The sequence below is a fragment of the Dendroctonus ponderosae genome, unplaced genomic scaffold (assembly GCF_020466585.1).
Source record: "Dendroctonus ponderosae isolate FM_Combo_2020 unplaced genomic scaffold, Dpon_F_20191213v2 Dpon_F_20191213_2, whole genome shotgun sequence".
In the NCBI taxonomy this organism is placed as follows: domain Eukaryota; kingdom Metazoa; phylum Arthropoda; class Insecta; order Coleoptera; family Curculionidae; genus Dendroctonus; species Dendroctonus ponderosae.
Genome location: NW_026018165.1, coordinates 2339402 through 2365181, shown reverse-complemented (window position 1 = coordinate 2365181; position 25780 = coordinate 2339402). Strand labels below are relative to the sequence as shown.

General features: G+C 33.3%; 1 protein-coding gene across 1 annotated transcript in view; it reads left to right on the top strand.

Annotated features, from left to right (window-relative positions):
• Positions 1-25780, top strand: part of LOC109536958 (transcription factor hamlet) — a 64659-nt gene that overhangs the window by 11992 nt on the left and 26887 nt on the right. The window lies entirely within an intron of this gene.

Sequence of the window (25780 nt, the reverse complement as noted above, 5' to 3'; positions counted from 1 at the left end):
TCGCAGATCAAAGCAGAAAACTGTCGCATTTGCATAGAAATTATTTTTTTCCCAAATTGAGCATCAAAACCCAAAAAAATTTAATCGTGTCTTCTATTGCAGTGTTATTTCAAGCTCGCTTTACTACGTTGTGTGGTTCATTAAAATTTTACCGTTTACTTTATCACAGATAAAATGTTAATTTATCCATATGGCGTTTTGAATATGTACCCGCAAGAGTATCAAACGCTTCAATGAGGTCACTTAAAAACGTTTTTTTTTTCTACTTTTTCTACTTCATCATGGTTTCATAATATTCGAATATCTATATTAGTCCATTTAAAAAAATCGATTTGGTAATGAAACTACTTGCTCAAATTATTTACGTTCTTGATTTCCGAACCATCTGCAGATGATACTTTAACAAGGACAGGAACGCGGAATTTCTTGGATATCAAGCATCATTTAAATATTGATTTAAAGGTATTTGCAATGGAGTATTAGAAAATATTTCAGTTGCTATCGTTTTAAAATTGAAAACCAAGTTATAAAAAAACTTATTTCAAATTGAAATTTTGCAGAATAATTGGCAGAAAGTACGTTGTTTATTTTTTGGTCATAACTGTGAAATCTAATTTAGGTTGTTGATAACTTTAAGTGATTTTCGAACCTATAAAAATTTTCACATTCAAGATGTTTTCGGTTTGCACAAAAATACTCTCTGTGGCACATAAAAATATATCGCTAAATGGTAAAGCTTAAAAAAGATAAATTTGGCCCTAACTTTAACGATATTTTTAGCTTTTTCATCAACATTAAACATAAAATACTAAGTATCGCGTCTTAATCTGCCTCTGAATGTTTTTGTAGTACTTAAAGCAATAGCATGATAATTTAGAGAACGAAGGCTGAAACCCTGCATTTTTTTTAAGTTGTTAAAGTGGGAGTTTGGGAGACCAGCGCATATTGTTATTTTTTGAGATAAATATCAAAGATTAGAAAGAAAAGACTAGTTTCCGAACAACTTTGAAACAGCCATTGAAGTCACTTTTTCGACTTATAAAGTTTCAATTTCATTTAATGATTAGAAAACATTGGCAAGTTAAACAATCTTGGGCTTTTTCTTCAGGTTTTTGACAAAAAATTAAATTTCAAAATAGTTATCTCCAAGACGTAGTGCTAATTCTTCTTTTGTGAACGTTTACGTTGAAAGAACCTTCACAACAGGACGACAAGTGCGAAACATCGAGCAAAAGTTTTCTACAGCTGGAAAAATATGAAAGTTTGTAATCAAAATAAAAAATATAGCTTAAGTTTTCTTAATTTTCTTGCGTTTTTGAACATCATCATATCCGAATCGCAAAGATTACACGGACGCGGTTCTTATAGTTACTGAGTTAATCAGACTACCTATTCGAATTTTTCCATCTACAGCTGATTTGAAACAAAATTTGCAACCATATTTTGCACAAACCTCGCTTGCTTAAACCCATCATTTGTTTGTTTTGTTTGCTATTAAGCGAGTAGTAGACTCGCTGATGAGATGAGATGTTTTCATATTTTTCACAAAACTACAATTATTCATAGGTAACAGCCGCTCAAAGTACCTACACCACAATGTCTAAAATAATTCGAACTTGAGGTGGAGATTGTGGTCTGTTTGTTAACAGCATAACATACGACTTACAAACCTGTTAACACGAGGCCATTCACATTTTCCTCAACCGTCCGTCCTAAGGAAATACCTTTGATCTATTCATTAAACATGACGAATTGTTTACAGACATCAAACTTAGAAACGCAATGACTGTCCAAAAAAAAAATCCTGCAACCTTACATAATCCAAAAACTAATTAACATATGAACAATGATTTCGGGTCGTCCCATCTCTCCAAGTGTGTCCCGCCTAAAACGAAATGTTAATTTAAACAAAGTCTTAGATGTCACATTTTCAATGGTCGGGGGTTTTGCCGCATCGCCTCTATTTACATATAATATGTTATTATTCTTATTTAATAATAACAATTCGAGGTGTGATCTCGTATATTATATCTTCTGGTCAGTGCAGTGGCGTACCGAAACGAATGCAGCTAGAGCAGAAGAGAATCCATTGAACAATTTTCCTTTAAAATGCCTGCAACATGTCAGTTTTTCAAAAATTGATAGCAGTTTGCTCTTGAATATCTAGCAAATAGAACAGTAATTGTAAATAAAATATATATTTAAATCTTGTCCGATTCTTTCACCTCGTACTACAACACTGTGTCCCCCTGAGTGTCGTTCAAAGCGCTAGTTGATAGACAGATGGACAGAAAATCAGACAGTATCAGTTCCAAAAAAATATCTGTGATTAAAAGGAACTACGAGTTTGAGGTCGCAATTTAAATAGCACGCATTTATCTATTACTGACTCACTACGGTGTTGATCATTTTCAACTTTTTTGCATAAATGTTGTTTAAAGTTGTTTTAAAATAAAAAAAGTAGTATTTTTCTTCCTTTCAAAAAAAGGTTTTTTTTTGGATGAAGCCGAGACTCAATATTTAAATACATAGAAGACACGATTCGTAAACTTCCAATCAACTCACTATTGCAAAAATTGCTCGACTTGCCTTAATTCCAATGTGTCAGCAACCAATGAAAATATAAAAAAAACATTGGAAATTTGCAGACTCTGATCCCCTTCCATTGATTAGTTTATCCCATTCAATAAAAAGTGCAGTTTTATTTTATTCTTCCTCCGCCTCTGCTTGCTTGCTTTATAAACCCAATGTGATCTAGATTTACATTTTTAGATGACATTTTGCCTCCATAAATATGTTCGCTGTTCAATGTCGTCCGCCTTTAATAGTTCTTTTAATTTCACGAAGAGGCGTTTTAATCTATGAATGAACGTTATTTCGTACCTCCGGTGTCAAGCTGTAAACAATACCATTGATTACTAAAAAATATCAGAGGGTATTCATTTGATTTATTGCATGATGCAAAAGTCAGGCGTTCGCGTTGATTATGCTTAAAAGATGTCATCCGAAAGGAATGAGTTACTATTGAATGGAAATTTGCGAATTGAACTTAATAAAAGGTTGAAGTCAAATTAAAAAGTGGCGGATATCAAATAATCATGTTTCTTCTAATCCCTACCGCTTTATGGTTGCCAATTTTATATTTGTCATTTAATTTGTTTCAGTCGCATTTATGTCAAGGCAATCACAACTTACTCATCGTGTAATGACAGAAAATAATTAAAAACCTTTAAGAAGCACATAGTTAAGTGCAAGCAGATCTAAAGAACTGAACAATCCAATTACATCCTGACAAATTTCATTGTGTGGCTCGGCATACGACGAGACTAAAGTTAAAGTACTTTAACGACACACTATAAGAAAAGATGTGCGTAAAATTAATAAACTAGTAAGTACGACGCCGACAAATAATGACAATCTCAATCTAAGATGGAGCAACAATAAGCCATTCTCTGAAATCCAATTTATTTCCGAGGTTTCGGTGCTATGTCGACAAAAACCGTCAAAAGCGTTTTGAAAAAAGATATGAACGTTAATTGTATATTGCCAAATAAGTGCTATTACCAATTTTGAATATCAATTTGCTAGATTATTAGAGAACAGTAAGCACACCGTTAATAGTCAAGTCGAGTTTCCCACAAAAAAATTTAATTATTAATTGAACATAGAACATAAGCAAACAAAATATATATCGTCATCTTAAGTAAAATTATTATCATATATACGAAAAACCACTTTTATCAACCAATCAATTTGTTAAATTGGAGAGCACAAATGGTAATTTTCAATATTTTCTTAATAGTAAATTTCTTAAATTTATAATTATATTAAATTCTTAAATTTAACTATATTTTTAGCATTGAACCTGTTGCCCCAGTTTCCAAAATATAGTTTAGTTAATTAAGGATGTGAGATACATAATTTAAAAATATTTTTAAAAAAATCCTGAATATTATCAATGACTAAAATGTGAAATTTAAGTAATTTTAATAATCTAAACATTTATCAGAATAGAAGTGACAAGTTTGATTATTGCAGAACTTTCTATGTGTTTGTTAAAAATCAGCTACATTCTCAGGGTGAATTAACCCATTAATACTCAGGGAACATTTAAAACAGATGATAAATGGCACAAACTTGTTGCATAAATTGCTTAAATATGCTCCGATTTCATAGCAGCAACATTAATCTACTGCTAAATACAAATTCTCGACCTTGATCAATCATTAAAAAACAAGTTTGAGAAATGAACCAGCTGTGAAGCTTCTGTTCTGTTGTTTCAGCAACTTTAACTTTTTTCGTCAAATCTGCGCTTACATGGTATTTTTATTCTCATGCTGCATATTTTGCAGTCAACTTGTTTGGTGAAAGTGCTATTTAACCAGTGCAATTTTTCAAAGGATTGTAACAAAATCTAATTATAAATGTTCTAAAAATAGAACAAAAATAGCGTGTGCCTGTGCACTCTCACCGACGACGCAAAAACTGACCAATAAAAGCGATTTGATGTGATTAATTCTCATCCAGATTCCGTTACCGGTATTCACTTTCTAATATCGACAATTAAAATTGTAACATAATTTCTTAACTGGATCTCGACTCATACATGTGGTGAATTTCATTAAAAATACTCTTGCAGCCTACGTTGCGGCTATGACCAGATTAGATTTATATAGGTACCTATCAACATATTTAGTGCATTTACAACAACTTTGCTAAATAATATTTGTACTCTAGTGTTTAGCTGTTTATTTTACTTAAAAATACGCAATTGACAAAAAAGGAATGCTAAAGAAGAGCAGAAATAACGAATTGTTTACGTTTGATAAATAAATGCAAAAAAGGCGCCCAGTGGAATATTTCCGACAATGTTCACAGTAGAACCAAAGGCCATTGAAAACCTCTACCAATACCTGCTCAGATTCGAATTGCCACAATAAACTTAACTTCCAACATTAAACCAGACGTTTCAATCGATTACACGTCTCCAAGGAATTACTGAAATATTCCAGCTCTATCTAATCGATAGAGGTGATACGTATTTACACATACTTAAGGGTATTGTTAATCGAATACAGATAGAACGGAATGCAGGAAGATGTCTTGTCCTACGATGTTGAACGAGGAAGTGCACCCAAATGGATAATCAAATTCTGCAAGATTAGTCGAATAACGGCACGCAACTTGCAACGTGCAAGATAGAGGCATGATTTTAACAAAGTGGTATTGTAGATTTTTGGAAAAATCCCCCAACGAATGTTTGGATGTTTAGAGCAATCCTGGTAGAAGAGATCTACTTAATTACAACATCGTTTCAAACCGCAGCACTGTCGCAAATATGGATAAATCGATCTGGTGAAGATGAAAGTGCGTTGATTTCGTGGTTTCATTTCAGTTCGGCCGAGGGAACGGCATAAATCTCGATCGGATTTTATTGATTTGTATTGCATGATCAATGGAAGCCAATAGATCCGTTTCGCTTTTCGGACCTAATCAAATTTATTTGCATCTTGTCTCTTCCTGGGACTTTCTTTATGAGATCTAAACGGGCCTGTCATGGTCGGATGCTGTAATACCGTGAAATCATTAATCTGGGCATCATCAGACAAATTAAGTATTCAGAGCATCAATGAAGATTGCAATCTATGAAACAAAAGCATTTGGACATAGCTGGAATAACTAAAGTACTACTGCGGGCCGACTGAATTATTGTTGTTCTATAATAGCAACAAACAGTTTTTAGCTAGCGCGATGCTCTAGAATATGGAATTTCAGATCAGAAAATTTTGTTGTACTATTTCCAATCGTAGAATTATGATGACGAATCCACAATAGTACTACCGGTTAGAAACATCAGAAAACCCATCAATTACTAGTTGTTTCCAGTGCTATCTTGATCGAAAACGACACGATGATGTCGAAACCGCATTGTCTTACTCCCCATAACCTCTAAAATATGTCTTTATACCACATACAGAAACGAAACGACTCTGTGGGAAAATATGGGGATTTTATGGTAATATCCGTTCTTTGTGGCGTCGTCTAGATAAATACGGATGCCGTTTTACCGAAAGAGTGCAAGTAATAATTTTTGCTGCTTCTAACGAGAAAGATCGATTGATGGGAAAAATACCATACACGGATCTGATATTAATCAAGCCACTGAACGTTTGACCAAACTGTAGTCTAAGAATCACCTTGGACAGTAGGAAACAATTGCTTTGGGAATTTTGAAATATATCCACCATAGAAAAAAATGGGCTGCCATTAAACAAGAGTTATTAATTTGCAAAAAGATGTGGTGATGTACATACTCATAAAAAACATTTTAAAGTTCAAATGTTAATTTTACATAGAAAAAAAATTCAAAATTTGAGTGGTTTTGCTATAATTTAGATGCTTCAAAACTATAGCGATAAGTTCTGAAGTGTATTTTTCCCGTAAACGTTGTTTAATTGAAGGAGTGGGCGAAAAAGCAAACAAATTTGACCAGCATACCTATTAACCCTATATATACCTAAGTAAATTATATGTTGCACCTAGGTCTCACACAACCTGTATGTGCAAAGAATATGAAAAAAAAAACACACATTGCGTGCATTCAGATATTGGTTTTCAGATTAGTGATTAAACAAAAATTATGTCATTGGGTCTCCTTATTAATTAATATTTTTGAGTTTTTTGTGTTAAATTTTTAAACAGTTGGTTACGGTAAATCTTGTATAATTCGTTATATTTAAGCATTTATATTTGAGTTATATAAAAATTTTAAACTTAAAAATTTGAATAACACAACAATTTCCCAGTTTTTTGTAGCACTTGTATGATATTGTTTTCTTCAGTAAAAGCCGGTAATAATTTATCCATTGGGTTTTCAAATTTTTAGATTTTTTTAATAACGGGAAAATTTTTGAGTAGTGTAATAATGGTAATATGAAAGTCTTTTATTCATAGAAAACAACAAATTTTCACATAGCATCTGCCCAGATTCCAAAAATTTTCAAAATGTATAAATAAGTACACAATGATTGTATATTGATTTTGGAAAACAAAACGTACTTTTCCGTTACCAAGTTAACCTTCTCTCTTAAGCTCAAGAGTTTTAAGAAACATTTAGTATCGCTGTCTTCAAAACACGGACAATTTCTATAACCAAAGTAATTATTATGCATTGAAATCAATGCTTTGCTCAAACCAAACATTAGCACTGCTCGTGTGCCAATCACGTTTAATCTAGCATATTTTTCACATCAGAAAAACTCCACTTTTAGATGTAAAAAATGTTGAAGGTGAGCAGTTTGAAATATTTAGTATTGCGAACAGAGCTGTAATGGCTATAAAATGTATTTTATTATGCTGCAGCCTAAAGGAGTCATGTAAACGCTTATGACAGTGAATTATGTATATGTGTTATTAACTCTGCATACAGAACTTGAACAAGTTGGTATTGGAATATTTTACTAATAACTCAGAAGCCGCTGTGGTTTACTAGATTAAATGAATTATCAAGCAGTAATGCGTCGTTTCAATCGAGTATTTTATCTAAATATGGAGATAATTTCGTAAAAGATGCAAATTTAATTACGGCAATCTTTAAAACCCAAGAAATAGTCAATTTTGCAATAACTATACCATTTTAGTAGGTTTTGTGGAAATACGGTCCTGATTCGATGTAACATTGAATGGGGTTTTCAACATATTAGTTCAAGAAACAACGTTGGGCGTAGCAGTTTATACACTGAATAACATTCCTATATTTTTTATTATTGATCAAGGCTAGCTGCTTTATGGTAATTTTTTTCGAAATTATTGTTGCAGAGCGAAGAATCCATGCAACCTCTAACTGTTGAATCGAAACCTTAGATAATGGCAAAATAGCTCGCCCATATGGTTGAAGAATTCTGCAAAATGTACAGAATTTTGCCACATGAAAAATCGTCCTGTATCTCTCAGTTCCATTTAAGCAATAATTGTAACAAATGTGCATTTTCTAGTAATATAATTTATGTGGTATGAAAGTCGGTCTGATGCAGTTTAGCTCGCCCATATTTTATCTAAAATTATTTTAATAGTATAACGCGGCACATTTACGAGCAAAAATGTTGTAATCTTCTCTAATGGTAGGTTGGATTTTCATTAGTCGCTTGAATATTTATTACGACTTTCATCACCCGATTCGAATCTAATTCAATAGCATGAGCATGAAACTCAGTTCAATTTAGCCCAAATAACGTTAATCTGCAAAATCACGTGCGGATTTTCATTATATCAATTGCTGTGATTATTAATGCTACACATTTGCCTCAAATTTTCACCTATTTGCCACGAGTTTATTGAGTTTCGGTTTCTTAACAGTTTCAACAAAATTTTTAATTACTTATACACAACACTTCGTAACATTGGTATAAAAAATTATCAATGTTATCGAGTTATTAATGCGATTAATAAATTGGCAATGGATGATCAAATCCATTTAGTTGTTATTTTATAATGACAAAAACTATAATAATTTCATATAGCGGAACTAATCCATTAAGAAATCAAAATGAGTAATCAACAATTGAAAACGCTGCTCTACTTCAATACATTTTATATTCGTGGAGAATATAATTGTTGTATCATTATTAATAATTGATTCCATTTTATTAGCAACGCAGGATTTTTCATTAAAAAGTTAATCTATTGCTTACTTTTGCCTGATTGAATCATGATTAAATAATATCAGAAGAAAGTACGTTTAGCTTTGACAAAACATGCAAATGATCAGATTTTCGAAAAAATGCAAGTCGATGTAATAGCTTAGGGTTTGAATGAAAGCTACATAGGCTTTTCGTTTGGGCTTCATGTCCTTAATCGCATTTACTTTCACTTTATTATATTATCTTCGACTTTTCCTTTTTTCCTTCTTTCATTTACAGTACAAAAGCAGTTAGTTAATTTTTCTGAATACTTCCTGCTTTAAATATTCAGAGCGGTAACTGAGGCTTGAAATATCAATTGACATGCGTATTTAATAAAAAAATATTAGTTTTGCAATCACACCAATGAGGAACTCTTATTCCGACTTACTATAACTATAAATTTATGCAAAGTCTGCTAACCTTTATTTTTGCCGTGGGCGTTCTTAAACCAGAGACGTAAAAATAAAGGGCAATAAAGCAGTAATACAGCATCAATTTGTTCGAATGCCTTACGAGAAAGAAACAATTTAACACTATAAAGATGTCACATAAATAATTAATGTACTGTTTATTTAAATATTTGTAGCGTCCTGTATTTAAATGAGAGTTGAAATTATGCGGCAGCGTTAAAACAATATAAAATTATATAACGACAACATAATGGAGCTGCTTTTTATAGGTACATCGAATGGAATAATGCATTTATGTATAAGCTGCTTTTGAAATGGTTTATATTGAATTGAATATTTAAATCGTAGTTGTATAGAAAACACTAGTCAACAATGAAGAAAAAACCATGATGTATTAATCAGTAGCAAAAGTACTGGAATTCCTCGTTTATTTTGTGTGAACATCTGGCATATTCATATCAAATCTGTTCAACTATTCCAGTGATTTAATAACGATAGAAATCTGACCTATGGTGCGGCACGTCGCTGAACTCCTCGCTCATTCATTCACAGAACACATAACTGTACGTTCAAAAAATTAATTCAAAATCTTCACGCTCGATTTCCGCAATGGCAAAAAAATAAATCCTCTTCCTCCATTGCCGTTGTTGAATCGAAACCAGATCTACTAACCTTTCGACCTCAGTACACCTGTAGAAAGATATTTGTGGCAGAACGGCACGTTCTGATGATAGCAACTGGCCGCGAAATGAATATGCAAATAATAGAACTACAATAGGGAGAAATTGTAAAACAAATAATTAATTCTTGTTGCATTTTAAATTTTGCAATTTTCACCAAATGGAGACCGCGGAGTGTAACATTAGAAGCATCACAAAACTGTAGAATTGTCGTTTGTTTATTTATTGCTTTTTAAAATTAAATTTTCGAATGCTTTATTATTACTGCTTTCTTTATTATCTAGTTAACGTTCGGTTTTACTTATCTATCAGGATTTCTGGCCGTTCTAATATTTTTCTAATATTCCTCTAAATTCCGTTAATTTTTATTTGTAAACTCATTTTTTTTAACGCAAAGCACCTGATTTTTATTTCAATTTTGAATTCTCCATTGAATTCTAACTATGATTCAGATACATATTCTATGCTTAAACTCAACAATTTTTTTTTTTACGATTGGACCTGTTAATAATTAAGAGCGACGGTATCTTACTCGTGAAAAGAACCAATTTATTTCAAGAAACAGAAAATCATGTTCACAATGTGTGCTACTGTCTACCAGCTACAATCTGAGCTTTTTTCCGAAAAACAGTCGACTGATTTTTAAATGATTTTAGATGTTTTTTCTGAGACGCACTGCATAAGACATTTTTTACGAGAAATAATAACGAATTAATTATTGATACATTGTACATAACGTTCAATTTGAGAATCCTTATATGGAATTGTACTTAAATCCGCCTAACTGAAGAAAGATCCGTTTTGTATCGTTTGTATATCGAGTTTATAATCTGTGCTTCTGTGAAGATAGTGCGACTTCTAATAAAAAAAAGAAATGAACATTTAAAATACATGAAAGTATTTAGAGTTTATTGAGTGGGTTGAAATGTTTCCTTGTCCTATTTTTCATTTAGAACTGCGCCGGCGTGACGAAATGGAAAAAGACGAATACCTACTTAATGCTCTTGGAATTGATACGCAAACTATTGGAAATCTTTTATTATTGGTTATCGATTAACATTTTACTCTGAACTCTTGTTGTTTTGCGAAGGTCATCAAAAAGGTTGAATGAACAAACTATTAATTCTAAATAAATTAAACTGTAGAAACGATTTTCTTTATGAGAAATAACAAATTTATTATCGATGCATCGACACAGAAACTTCCGTTTGAGAATCCAAATAATTAAGCCGACCAAATGAAGAAGAATGTGTTTTGTATGGTTTTTATATTGAGTTTATAATTTTTGCTACTGTGAAGATGGTGCAGCTTCCAATAAAAAAACAAATGGGCTTATAAAATACATAAAAGCCTTGTTTGTAAACGAAACGTTTATTGAGTGGGTTGCAATGCTTCCTTGGTTTATTTGTAAGTCAGAAGTGCAACTAAATTACAAAATGTAGGAAAAAGAATACGGGCTTAACGTTTTTGGAAATAATTGAAAATCTCCCAATATTGATTATCGATTAACATTTCTTCGTAATTCTAAGTTGTTTTGGGTAAATCATCAAGAAACTGAATGGACTCACTATTAATTCCATATACATCAACTCGAACTTGCGGAAACCGGACAAGTGAAATGAGCAAACAGTTGAACCACTTATGAGGAATTCCAAGACATCGCTTAAAATCGTAATTTAAGCGAAATCAAGCAAAACTTCAGAAAGCATAAAAGCTGCCATATTAAGGTTGAATTGTGGTACCAGTGATGACTTTATCCGAAGAAATTAATGTACGAAAACGGCCCGCTAAAGAAATGCTGTAAATTGGTTTGAAGCTTGGTTGGTTGAGACTAATAAAGATCTTGAACAGCAGCATCATGTGGCGCATATAAAAACCTCAATTACATCCATTTCACCGGGAATATGCCTACCGACGATCGCTATATCGAGGCATCTTATCTGAAAATGACGTGCCGAAAAGCAACCGGCTGTGAAAACTGCCTGCTGAAATCGGCAATTAGATAAACGCCTACAAGTACGAGACCCAAATGCTTAAGGTGAAAGATGTCGTTTGGATGTTGCTTTGATTTTTGCCGAAATCGTGTCGAGAGATAGGATGAGGTTAGATTTTTAAGTGAAGCGGCTTTGTTTCAAACTGCTCAATCTCGATATTATATTGTTCCATTATTCATGCGCTTGTGTTCATATAAAAGTGTATTTACGGCGCTTTTGCATTAATAGAAACAATTTATCTCAACCTGGATCATTTCTTAATTGAAAATTACGCAACGGTACTACAAAATATTCTTTGTTCGAATTCGGATCACGATTTCAGCGAACAAATCAATATTTCAACAATTCCGAATTTTATTTGTAGATTTACATCGCCAAATTGCCACAGACCGAAATACAAATGATCTTGATATCAACGTAGAAACACATTTGGAAATGTGTTAATCTCAGGCGACCGCGATACCGGTTTGGAACCTATTAGCTCAGCTGAGTTTAGCTTGAACATTTTCGTTCTTCAGTAGTAGAAGTGGAGATTTTCGACCTTCACAGGTCATCAAGATATGTTTACACCCTTAAGCATAAGAGATTCTTACTCACTAAACACTTGAAAAAAAACACACATTTCCTAACTGTAAATTATGGCAGATATGCACCGCCTACTAAATAAGAAGTGGTAGAAAAAGTTGATTAATTTATAGATTGATTCGTTGCACATTATCTGCTATTTGCAGGCATTATTGAAAAAATCACCAGAACGACGAACCATTAAAATATTGGCATGGCATTTTTTCACTTTTCGTGCACTTCACATATTATACGGCCGAATTTGAACAAATCACTTTAGCCATTCTTAACTGTGATATTATTCCATAGACCACGATTTTCTAGTCGGATCCGTAAGGAAAGCATGGCAAATCGTCACTTTGAAAAAATTCCCATTGCCAATGTGAAACTTTTTCGAACCGAACCGCACGTATCTCGTCTTTCTCTTAACATTGTTTTTTGTTCGAAACCGCGTCTAAAAGAATCAATTTTCCGCGGTCCATTTCTATGCAAATAATTTCCTATTCTCGACTTTTTTAACCGAATCAATCACACTGCAGCTTTCACTAGCACCGAGTGTCCTGTTCATCTCACGCAAGTAAGATATGTTAAATGTGCTGTTGCTGCGGTTAGTTTTAGCGCTTCAAAAAAACCTCACGTTCACCAAATGGAAAATTTCAAGTTTCACGCTATTTACGTCGAAGTTTGTCATGCAACCCAAATTTTTGGTGCCCAATTGCGCAAATTTTTCCAAAAAACGGGGCTACATTTTAGGTTCTCATGCTTTATATCTTCATTGACTAAAACAGTAAATTTTCGTTCGTATTTACCTAAAGTAATTCACTTTCTTTTATTTGCAGGTATGTTGTTGCAAAGGAAACAAGACCAATTTTTGACGTCAGGACATGGCAAGTGTAATTATATTTTATGTAAGGAATGCGGTTTTGGTTGCTGTTATGTGTTGACTTTATTCCTCCAGGTATATTTAGACTCTTGAGAAATTATTAATTGAATGAATTATTCGTACGTTTTTACCACTTCCATATTGACTTGATAATACTGCGCAATATTCAGCGAGTTTACAGAACCATAATCAAAATCATTAATCAAACCCTAATGACACCAGATAACATTGCAACAATGTATCTATCTATATCTTGCAGTTTAAAAAAATATATACGTGAGCATGTAATGGAGTCGAACAAAATCGAAATCAGGACTATCTACAATTACATTCAAGTTCTTATCTAACCGATGTTAGAACTATTGATATTGAAAAGCCGTTACGGCGCTCTGGCTGCTCTCTCAATTTTTTTTCAACTATTCTGTGCGTAATGGACGATCGGAAGATAGAAAATGTGTAGCAGCATCGCATAGCAAACCTACTATATTACAAACCGGAATGAATAGTTTCATTTAATTCCAAGTGAATCTAGAATTTTTTCTGATTTTAACGGTTAACAAAGACATTTCCGAAGTCTTAATAACTGACGTGCTCGTCTTCTGTAAAGCAACTAAATAACATTCAAACTCAAATACTATATTTATGAATTCTGTAGACTCAAAGAAGACAAGATTCGTTTACAGTTTAAACAAGTAATTAATATAAATCGCAAAAAAACCAACATGATGACAAACACTTCTGGTCCACACAAAAAGTGTAAAAGATTATGGAAGAGTTTCTCTATTAAATAATTTAAGGCAAAGTCAACAATGAAGTTTTTGTGGAAGGTCCAAAAATTGTTCATTATAATTTATACGTAAAAGATAAGTACCTAACTAAAATTTGAATTATATTCACTTTTTATTTCATATTATAAAATATAATTTTTATTAAAGTAACCACTTATTTTAAATTTTAAAGCTTAATAGGCCCAAATCTAAATCAATTCAATAGATAACCGAGGGCTATCGATCGACTTATTATCGAACATAGGTGGTTCAAAGTTTTCTCTTTCAAATAAGTTGAGATTCCTTTGCGTACGAAAGTAGATCGATACAAGTCCGTATTTGGTGATACTCCAGAGATTCTAAAATAGCCAATTACGTGCTGTTTAAGGAAGTGCGCCTAGGAAAATGGTCTATATGAGATGTTTTTCTGCTTGTCGCTACGATTATGGGATTTTTATCTCTTATTTACCTAATTGATGTTGCTATTTATGACGAACTGTAATTTATTTAATGTATTCAAGTCAGGAAATCGTATTTAGGTTCTTTGATCGAAACAGCTTTTTAATTGAACAATTATCAATATCTTTTTGGAGGTGTGTTATTACATAATAATTCGGACCAATCAGCAGGTGCGCACACTTTTACGGAATGTAACATGTCAGAATCTGCATATTAATTGCCAGCAAGAAATTTGCTCAACATTCGCGAAGAGTTAGCCAACATGCAAAATAAATTTGCTCGGAGTATTAATAATTATGAGTATCCATAGAATGTTATTAACGACAAATCCCTGATCAATTACACACTGTATTCTAGATAAATTAAGTCGATACTTTCAGTTTGTATTCGTATTAATAATCAAACACCAGCAAACATGCAACGACGCTAATGGTGACAATCTCATAAATAATAAAAGTGCTGAAGTTTATTGGCAATTGCCTTAATTAATAGCAGATGATCCTTTAATTTATTCACTTTTCCTCTGAAAGCTGAAAGTAGATTGTAATATTCGTTGTCGATTGAAAACGTAGGTACAATTTTGAACAAACTAAGTGCGATTAATATTTGAGATTTTACTCAAATGGTTGATTTACATGAATGCTTACAAAGATCAGCCAAAAATTGCTTATCGTTGAACTTCAACCTTTTTCTATTTCCACTTTTGAAACAATTTTTCAGCATTTGAAATTGAACATTTTCCGCACCGATTTGATTGTCAAATTAATTTTTTTCTATCTATATAAATATATTTATCTGCTAAAGATGTATTCAAAAAATTCAAATTAAGAACTACTACTGGGCTTTAAACGGTCAAAGTTATATTACGGTATGGTATAAAGTTGATGAATTTAGAATAATGTTTGCTTATTAGGTCCCCCTCCGATTTAATTTTAGATATACTGCGAGTGACTTGACTATTTAATGTATGATAGTTACTGTTGTGATTGTAAATGCCATGCTGTGCCATAAAATTAATTTATATTGTAAGTTATCTAAACTTTTTTATAAGCATTTGTGCCTAGCTTCATATTTATTTATGTAAAATGAATCAATTGAGAATTCAATGAATCAAAGAAGAAGTCTTAATTATTTACTGTTACAGTAGTTATTCAATAAATGGATTCTAGCCGAAATGTTTCCTTAGAACGCGACTAAATTGTATGCAAGATCAATCTGAACACAGTGAAAAATCATTTTCGAGTCCAAAATATTTTATATTCTCATAGCACCAAGAGCCTAAACCAAATAGAGAGTTTATCACCAACAGTTGTGCATCCCGAAGTATAAATCTTATCTAAAAAGTAACGATTCATTCCTACAACTACATTGTGAATGCTGACCAAAAATAGAAAATTGACAATTTATTCCAGGAATTCTCCTTAATGGATTAATTTATACTTACTATTTTACAAATTTGATGACTCTACCTGTTAGTTCTGAGACGGTAATATTTACTCCAACGCGACTTGTAATGCAGACATCTTGTAGATTTTAGAATATTTAGAAAAAAACTTTTCTCTTGCCAGACTTTAGCTTCTGTCGCTTTAATATATCAAAGACCAATTTGCAGATTTGTGATTGATGTGTGTGTCCTAATTTTACACAAATTAGTCCCGACTTTCAGAGCCATTTTTTTCATAAAATGTGTACTTTTTTTAAGAGGCCAGTGACTAGCTGAATTTGTGGCTGTTAGCACGATCAACACTTCATCATGTTATCGAATTGTAACTGAAAAAAGTCGAAAATTTACGCTGAAGGAAAGCGGTACTGGATGTTCCCTATCTAAAGCGTTTCATTCAAATGCATTATTAAATCATTTGGACGTCCATAAAACATAATTTGCTACACTTATTCCATATAAACGATAAATCCTAACGGGTTTCCATCCACGTGTTGACTGACCTAGACCACTGCCCAGCAGGACATCAGCCAAGAAACCGATCGACGATATCAGGAAGAGCTCGAGAGCAGCGGTTTTGCACTCTTGAGTCCACCACGTTATTTGGTCGAGTGCGCTCGAGGAATTTGCACCGCATTGTAAGAACGGGCGATGGTGCTCTTGGCATCTTTTCTATCTTCCTAGACCGGCCGATTTGTAGTTTACCAACATTGCCGAGTCTCGTCGAAAATATGTTCCATTTAATTAAAATCTACAGCTTTCCTGCTTACCCAAGAAACCATTAAATCATTGCAGTATTCAACAGAGATGACTCCATCACATTGATTACATTGTTTAAATTGCTGTTAGCAGTGCTGAATTCAAGTAGCTAATAAGCAGTGCATTTTTTTACACATTTTTTACTGCCATTTTGGCTCCTGTCCTGTATTCGTCCTCTTTCAGTTTTCCATCTTCAGCATTTCGATCACTAAAACCTAACTAAAACCTATTTGCCTCTGTTTTTTGCATGATAGCTTGTTATCTGAGGAGGAGGGTTTTTTCGTTTCATTATGAAAATAAACGAATGAAGTTTTTTTAAGACAACAAGCTTGATTGGTAAATCATCTGTTCATTTGGTTGTATAAGCATAATTTTGTGGAATATAAATAATAATTTTGAAAAATATGTGTTGCTTTTCCCAGTTTTTACAGCTGAGTATATAGTAACTGCAGTAGCATTTGATGCAGAACATTCTGAAGAAGCAACTATTTCCGACGCACTGGGCTGGATCTTGATCGATCAGCAACATGATTAGCTCTCATTCAGTCCATTATTTATAGGTGATGTTCATCATCCGTTTGGAGATATGGTTTTATTGATTTGGTCCTCGAATGTCCAGTAATGTTTATTAACTGTTGTTATTTAAGTTTTTTCTTATCCAATGTAGAAACGCCCGTTGCTCGCGAAGAATGATTTTCAGTTTTCTTGAAGGAGTAGATAGATCTAAATTGTCTGCTCGGTTAGAAGTCCACTCACCAATCGTATTCCTTCCAGAAGCTATATTTTTGTATCAGTCACTCGAATTCCAAGCAAGGTTGATAGTAAAAAATAGTGTCTCTTCTGTATAAATTTGCGAAGCAGTCAAATCAAACAAATCTGAAGAGCAATTTGGTTACGAATAAACCACCTTTATGATGCGCAAAGCCACTTCTCTCTTGAATATTGTTTGCAATTTAATGCACCGTAGTGTCTTTACTCAAGGTATAATGCATTTATCCACAAAGTGCTAAAAACTGCATACGTAAAACGTAAAGAAGCGATTATTAGTTTTTTCTTCATATACGAAAACTATTATTTCTTTGAAACTTGGCAACGCTACAAGCATGATTCTAGTTCTATATCGTCTAATTCTCGATCGTGCTGGGCGGGTTCCGCTGAGTCCTCGAGGCACGCCGCGCGCGCTGCTGTTTGATGAGATTTATATGCTGCTATCTGGTGCAGCGGACTCAGGTCGGGTCAATCGACAGGCCCAGGAAGTAAAACTTGAAAGGTCTGCACATGTTTAAGGAAGGAAACTATTTAGACTCCCGCATATGACAAAAACTCGACCGGAATGGGTTTCCTGAAATAGTTTGTAGCAACTGTAGAAAGCATTTTTTTTCTGCAACGCGCTTTTAGCAATTTGCAAACCTTCATATGTGCAGCTTGAGGCCACCAACTTATCCTAAATGCGTAAATTCGGTAGAGTATAAAGTTCTTAAACAATATTTGAGGAGAACGATCTTACCTTAAAAAAATATGAACTTTTTGAGCTTTAAGCACCAAGTGTTGAAAATGAACTTCTCCTCTTCGATATGTTTTGACACACAATTACAACAATTCGTTGTTGTTCTTTCAATTCATAATATAAACATTCCTCCTAAATCGGATCGTCTCGGGGATAAAGAGCGTTGAAAGCAACATATTTTCTAGTTTTTTTTCATGAATTTTGTCGTCATACTTCACTAGAATCTAAACAAGGTTCAAAACTTACGAAGAAAAACTAAAAAAATATATTTAACATTCTGTATCTTCGAAACTATGCGATTTAAGATATTTTTTATATCATTTAAGGAACATTATTCTAACCTCTTCTATTGACTCCCGAAGTGAGCAAGATTAAACCTGAACAAGATTGAACCTAATAGAATTGCATTTCTAGACAATGCATTGTCAATTGATAGAAGTCCTTATTAGATGACGTTCTGTTCGGTATATTAAAGCTGTAACGATAATTTAACGATAACAGCTCCCATATTTGTCCGTAACCTTTCGCGATAATATGCGTTTACATAGGAGCCGCCTAACAGAACCACTTATTATGCTTTTAAATGCCATCTTTAATAAGGATTGATTTGCGGAAAAAATCTATCTAACTGGAGTAAAATGTAGGACTTGGGTTGTGGGATCGACTAATTATAGATTACTGGCAAGATCGGTTGGGCGAGGTACACTTCTAGGTTGAATCATTAATTATCACTAAGGCCACGATTTCTAATCGTAAGTGGACAATATCAATTTTAATGATACATTGAAGTATGATAATTTGAGGCTACTGTATGACAAATCTAAGAACCATTTTGAAGCTTTAAAAGGTTTATGAATTTTATGTCATGACTAATTTAGGGCCGAACTTGATAAAAGCAACTAAACCATTAGTCAAAGTTATCCAGATTTAAAACTTTAGCTTAACATATGAATTTGGAAAAATATAGGACTCTGGGAATAAAATTCTGCAAAAACTTATATTTTTTCCAAATTCCATGAAGTCCCGCCTGAAGCTGAACGGCTTTCAATCTTGCGGAAAACGTCAATTTTTCAACAGCATCCCAAGCACTCCAACCAATTTCCTTTCCATTTTCCATACATTATGTTCCACTTTTATCACGTTAAAAATATTTAACCACACCAAAAACATGTTTATAAACATGGTTAATTTTTAATAAAGTTTGTTCTATGACACTGAAACATTTAAGATTTATATTACATGTGTTGGGAAAGTTTATACGTTACAATTGAAATGGTTTATAGGGTCATCTCAAGTGCGTAGGAAACGAGGTGTAACGGAAATCTGAACTAAAAGAGAAAATGCAGTTTCTAGTCTGTTTTACAGTACTTCCTTTGACTTATTAAACAATATCCTATCATTAGTCAGATCGATTGTTTACATTGTATGACTTTTGTCTCATTAGAACGTTCAAATTTGAAATGGAAAAAATGGAAATCGACGCAATTACATCGACAATCGATATAATAAACTTGCACAGAAATCAGCCAGTTGTGGTACGCATAACTAGACAAAATCCGAACATACTTGTGATGTTGGTAGGCACATCTGAACGCAATAAATCAGATGGTCAAAGCGAACTAATGGTCATCGTTCTCGCTGGAACGGACGCATAAAATATAGAGAAAGTGCCTCTACTCACATCACAAGTCGCATCGTATGTTATAGATCAGGACATGTTGATATAGTAGTTTCCTGCATAAACCACAAGTTAATTGAAGCCTTTCATGCACTATTAAAGTTGGGAAATTGTGAGAAGATGAAGCCTGTCGATCGTTTGCCTTGAATTAATTGGACAAGAAGTAAATGGGGAAATTAGCGATAACAGAGTAGAAACCTATAAACGTGAGGATGTTGAGAGATAGTTGTTGCGACAATATCCCAAACGCTAAAAGAACTATCGACTGGCTTATATTGCTTTAGATGACAATTTTAGATATTTCCAATTCTATATTATTGGCCCTCCGGCATGGCGTTAGGAAATTGATGCAAAGCCAAATATGTCTAAAGAACGAAAATAGTTTTCGCTTCCATCGATTACTTTCGAGTTCAAAGTTTAGTCAAACATTGCAATTTGGATGCGTTTAGCTGAGCAAATTGTTTTATTGTTCAAAGGGACAAACAGATGGAGAGCGGGTTTAGAAACAGACTTATAATGTTTAGATAACCGGCAAGAGAAAATGTTTGAAGAATCAGATAAAAAATTAATGCAAGTGAACTTGACAAAATTAGTCAAGAAAGTTACATCTTTGGTTTAGTTGAAAAATGCGCAAATGCTGAAGTGAAAAGGGCGAATTTTTTACGTTTTCTTTGGTGGGACATAGCTTCAACTGAATGTCATAAACTGACCTGCATTACAGATTTAGTGGGATCCAACGTAATGACGTCCTTTTTATGACCCTCATAAAATATATACAAAACCACTTTAAATATTAAAATTGCTGATTGTTATTAAGAGAAAACGAAAATTTTATTGGATAAATATGATGGATCTTCAACCAAATAATGGCACAGTCGCAATCCCGTATTGTAACTCGAAATATCCCCTGGACCAATATAACTTTATTAAATGTGCACAAGCCGATTATAAAATTTTATGAACGAAATTTATTGTTCACATTTATGTGGCCAACATAAAACATAATTTATACCATCGCATTGCGTGCTTGACACCAACATGTGACACTTTTATAAACAGATTTTGCAATCGCAAAAAAGTTTAAAGTGATCGCACGAAATTTATTGAAGCTGTAAACTTTTGCACGTGTATGAATTGCATTCGCTCATTGACTTTTCTTAAGAATATTCACGCCATAGAGACGAATATTGAAAAATGTTATGATATGGCCATCCGACAGATAATAACATTACTGTAGGAGTTACGAACGAAAGGTATTGTCGGGTTAAATTACATCTTAAGTATGTGTTGATGGCATCTCTTTTTTATTTAATTGCCATCGTTTGATGGTGGAATTACATAAATATGCGAACTAACTTTTTGCACGTGTCAATGATTTCAAGCCACTGAATTTAAGAAAATTAGATTCTGATTTGCTTTATATTTGCAATATAGAAATCATCACGATGAGCTCAATTCAAACATAGAATACCATTCAGACAGCTGAAAATGGCTTATAACTTTTTATAACTCACCATGCAGTATTTTATAATTGTCTCATTAGTGAAAGACATGTTTTCTTTGAAAGACATAGTATGTAACTTAATCAAAATTCCGAATACATTTTCCTTGATAGCGATGCAAAAACGAGTCGCGCCAGTTATAATGCGATAAGTGAGAGTGAAAATAAAGTTTCATTCGATTAAGAATCAGCTCCATCAAGGCAGGAAAAGAGATTGTAATTTCATTAAATAGAATTTGACACGGTTGATGTTTAAAGAACATTATCCAATTAAGGATGCGGAAAAAATTGTCATCTCTGGAATTCGGGATAAGAAATGGATGTCTTCTACTTGTGATAATTACAAAATAGGAAGGAAATAAAGACGATTTTACCAACTTGTTTTTCCAAAATTTTCTCTGGACGTCTTGGATGTTTGTTTTATCAGCAAAGAACCTCATTTCCTTTTATTTGAAAAACGAAAACTAGAAGGCTCCTCAAAGAAAGGTCACAGCGAAAAGCTGAAAACTGTGTTGAACTCCATCCAACTGTTTGTGTTTGGATGGAGCTTCATTTTTTCAGTTCACGTTTTTTTACAGCATATGAAAAAGTTATCTGCTCTCACTTAAAAAAAAACTTGCAATTGCGAGTATTGCTTTTCTTAACCCACCTAAGTTGAGCGCATCAATTAACCTGAATATATGGCATTCCATCAACCAAGGTAAATGATAGTGAATCCCGACATTCAATCAACTTTAAATTCAATTAAATCAAGCCCAGATCTGGGATCTATTACGGCACATGCACCATTTAATAGCGACTTAATTTTTTGGTTTTTCTGCTCTGTAATTACGCCACGCCGTGGGGTCATTACTGGGTACCAGAGCAGCCGGTAGACATCTTCGTGATCATTTGTTTTGGCGTGTAATGGGCTTTTCTTTAAATTGGGTGCCGATATATTTATGGGCATTAACTGACGGATTTGGGCAAGTAGTTTGGCTAAATTGATTGATTGATTGGTTGCTTTCGGTTAATAGATATTGGTGCTGCCTAATAGGATGTATCATTGAAGTTCCTGTGAGATGAGGAAGATTGATTCGCACACGGCTTCAAAGTGGTACGTTCTCCTCGCAAAGAAATGATTGATTTAGCGCGGGCCTCTATATACAGACTTCTTCAGATATTTTCGAACAAAAACTAACGCATAATTTGCCATCTTTTATGGAACTAAACTGCCCAACAAAATGAGCCGTACAGAGCCGAATTTGTCCTGACTTTGAAAGTGGATAAATTCTGATTGCTTCAAGCAATTTGGTTCTGTTTGAAGTGTGATGGAGCCCCATTTATATTCTGTTTGACAACGTTTTGAAACAAATTAAGCACCTTAGATAAATTTTCTACAGGACGGCTAAAAAAAATTCAAATTTTGCCAAGTTCGGTACGCTCCTAGTTGGGCGAAAATTAGGCTTTTCGGATTCCAACACTAAAAGTTTAAAGATAGACCAATCAGATTGAATGCGTTTTTTAACTGTTCGGCCGTCTCCTTTTCTGACAACATGGTCTAAAAAAACAACTTTTTGGTCTTGCACCGAAAATATTTTTCCTCTTGGTCTCATTGCGGCTAAAACTTCATCGGCAAGTTAAGGCACAAATTCAGCATGCACGGTTTGCCTGAAAGTTGACTCACATTAGAATTGCCCTGGGAATATGTAATTCTGGCAGACTTTCAAGTAAAGTGAAGATTACGCTCAAATATTTCGTTCATTTATGCAACCCGTATTGTATTTTGTTTAAGTTTTAACTTGAATATGATCCCTAGATTTTCAAAATCAGTTCTAGGGAAAAAAATTATTACTGCAAGGCTGAAATGTTGATTTTTTAAGACCACTCTGCAAATAAACGAAATGGGCAAAAAAATCGAAAAGCATTTTCGAGATATGAGGTGAGATATCTTAATGCCTGTACTGGTCAAATACAAATAAAAAATGTTTTTCGTCTAACTCAGAGCATGTGAAACTTTAACCAATTGTGCATTGTTTCATTTGCCACCTTGTAGAAACGGTATTTGAAGCACTGAACTTTTGTAAAGACACACACTAACAGAATACAAATTGGACTAAATAGCGCTTTAAACAGAAATAAAATCGCTTTCAGCAATCAGAATTTATTCAGTTTCAAAATTAGTGCAAATTTGTCCGTTCATCGTTGATTTTATGAAATAGTATAGACTATAGTATTTGATTTTATTGAGCAATTGAGTTCCTAAAACAAGAGACTGGATGCAGCTGCGTTTTCAACTTAATTTCCTCAAAAATTATCTAATCGTGGTAAATGGTAAAATCAAAAAAATTTAATTGTGGTTCTGTTAAAGTGTTTCTAAAATAATAATAAAAATAATCTGGGCAAAAAATTACACTATTAAATGTTGAAAAATAAATACTAGTTTTAATTATTTTTGGGCCTCATTGCTCTAATTGTAAGTAAGTGGATTTTATCTGATTTTAATATCAGCTAATCTGGAATTTATCACGTTTTACTTTCATCAAATTATGAGATATTTGGACAGAGCAAGTTATTATCTAAGCCAAAGGAGAAGGCTCTAGATCAAAAATATGACAAAATCCGAAAATAAATTACATGCCCAGTGAATACAAAGAAAAATTGAAAAATATTACATCGACTGATGTTTTTATTGGGTAAAGTTGTAAGTACTATTTTTCAACTGACCCTGAGTAGTTCGAAAGCAGCCGAGGCCACAAACCTCATTCTCAAAGTATGTGCTGATCAAATATTAAAGTGTTTAAAGAAGAATCAAACTTTTTGGAACTTACTTCTAACTGCAAAACAACAATTTTGTACTTAAGCATGCTCTTGTGGTCATTCGGAAATGAATTTCAAATATTATTTATCTGCTTTGCTATATTGATTCGAAATATTCACTGCATGTTTATTTATTTCTACTTTACCATTTGCATAATTTGCTTACAACGTTTGCAAATTGCAGCAAAAATATATAAGTTTATTATTTTATAATTAAATGGCGTACCAACAAACATTCCCCATTTGAATGTCCAGATATTTGATCACATTTTCGGATCGGGAAGTTTTAACTCCTTTTTCAAACTCCCATTCGAAAATTAGGCTTTAATTTTTTATGGCTCAAAAAATTTCAAAAGACACCAAAAGAACTGTTTTCTTTTAGTTCAGAGTTATCATCCGCGGCAATTTTAATGTATTTGACGAAGACCACTTATCAACGAGGTAGCGGAGAGGAACAAGAATAAAAAAGCTATTATGAAAAAGGAGCAAGGAAAACATTTTCGAGGTAGCGAAGCTTTACTTAATTCAGTGAGGATTCAAAGGTAATACAACGGACCATTTTTTCAAGGATTTAGACTGTTTATGTTGTGGATGCTTTAACATCGTCAATATGGATAATGAAATGTTACCTTTACCTTTGACTTCAGACGTTTAGAAAACTGCTGTCAGAAAAAATAACAAGAACTGCTTTCACCAGAATAAAAATAAAACATAATTCATAATCCCTAGATATATGATATCCATTTCTTTAGGCCACGATTTCCAAGATTTGAAATATTCGAAAACCATCTGTTGCAAACACATGCTGAACGATTAAATCAACAATATAAAGCGCTTCTATCTATCTGCATATACAGTGAATTAATTTTAAATTCGTGATCGGTATCTTCGTAAATTGTTGCATTGTGAGTAGTTGGAGTAAACGCGGCAATTTTTTTGTCTAAATCGTTCAGGCGTTTTCCGGTAGTACCGAATGCGGTCTGAATTCTTAGGTCTCTCGAAAGGTAATCCGTATCACGCCCCATTAACTAACAAGCTAAAATCGTGACGCTGCCATATGTGCAGCAATTTGCAGACCGTTGCGCGCCATTTTTTACGCAAATCGCGCGTACTGCTCGGCGAAAGTTAGAAGAACATCACTTAGTTCGATGGTTTATCAATTAACTTCTCCAGGTGCCAATCAGAAGAGTAAATATGCGAGTAGCTTATTTACGATTCAATAGTTTGGGATATTATAAACAAATTGAAATTATGTCTTCTCAGCGCAAGTATGAGTGGAACAGAACAGAATTATAAATGAACGGAATAGCAAAAGAACAAACTAACAACGTTCTGTGATAAACTGTGCATATTTCCCCTTTTTCTAGTGCATGCATTCGATGACCCGCATTGTTTTGCTAAAGCATATATCGATAGAGAAACTGCTAGTAAATATAAAACAAACACGTATTTATATCAAGTCACATTTCTTGCAACAAAAAGGAGTTTTATATGCGTGAATTAGAAAAATAATAAGATGGCTAAAGTGTGGGACAGTCACTGGAATATTATATTAATTTATCATGGAAAGCAACAAAATCGCTTTATAAATAATTTATTATTTATTTAGTATTTATATACATACAATGATTCTCTGTCAATAGTATTTCTCTGATAT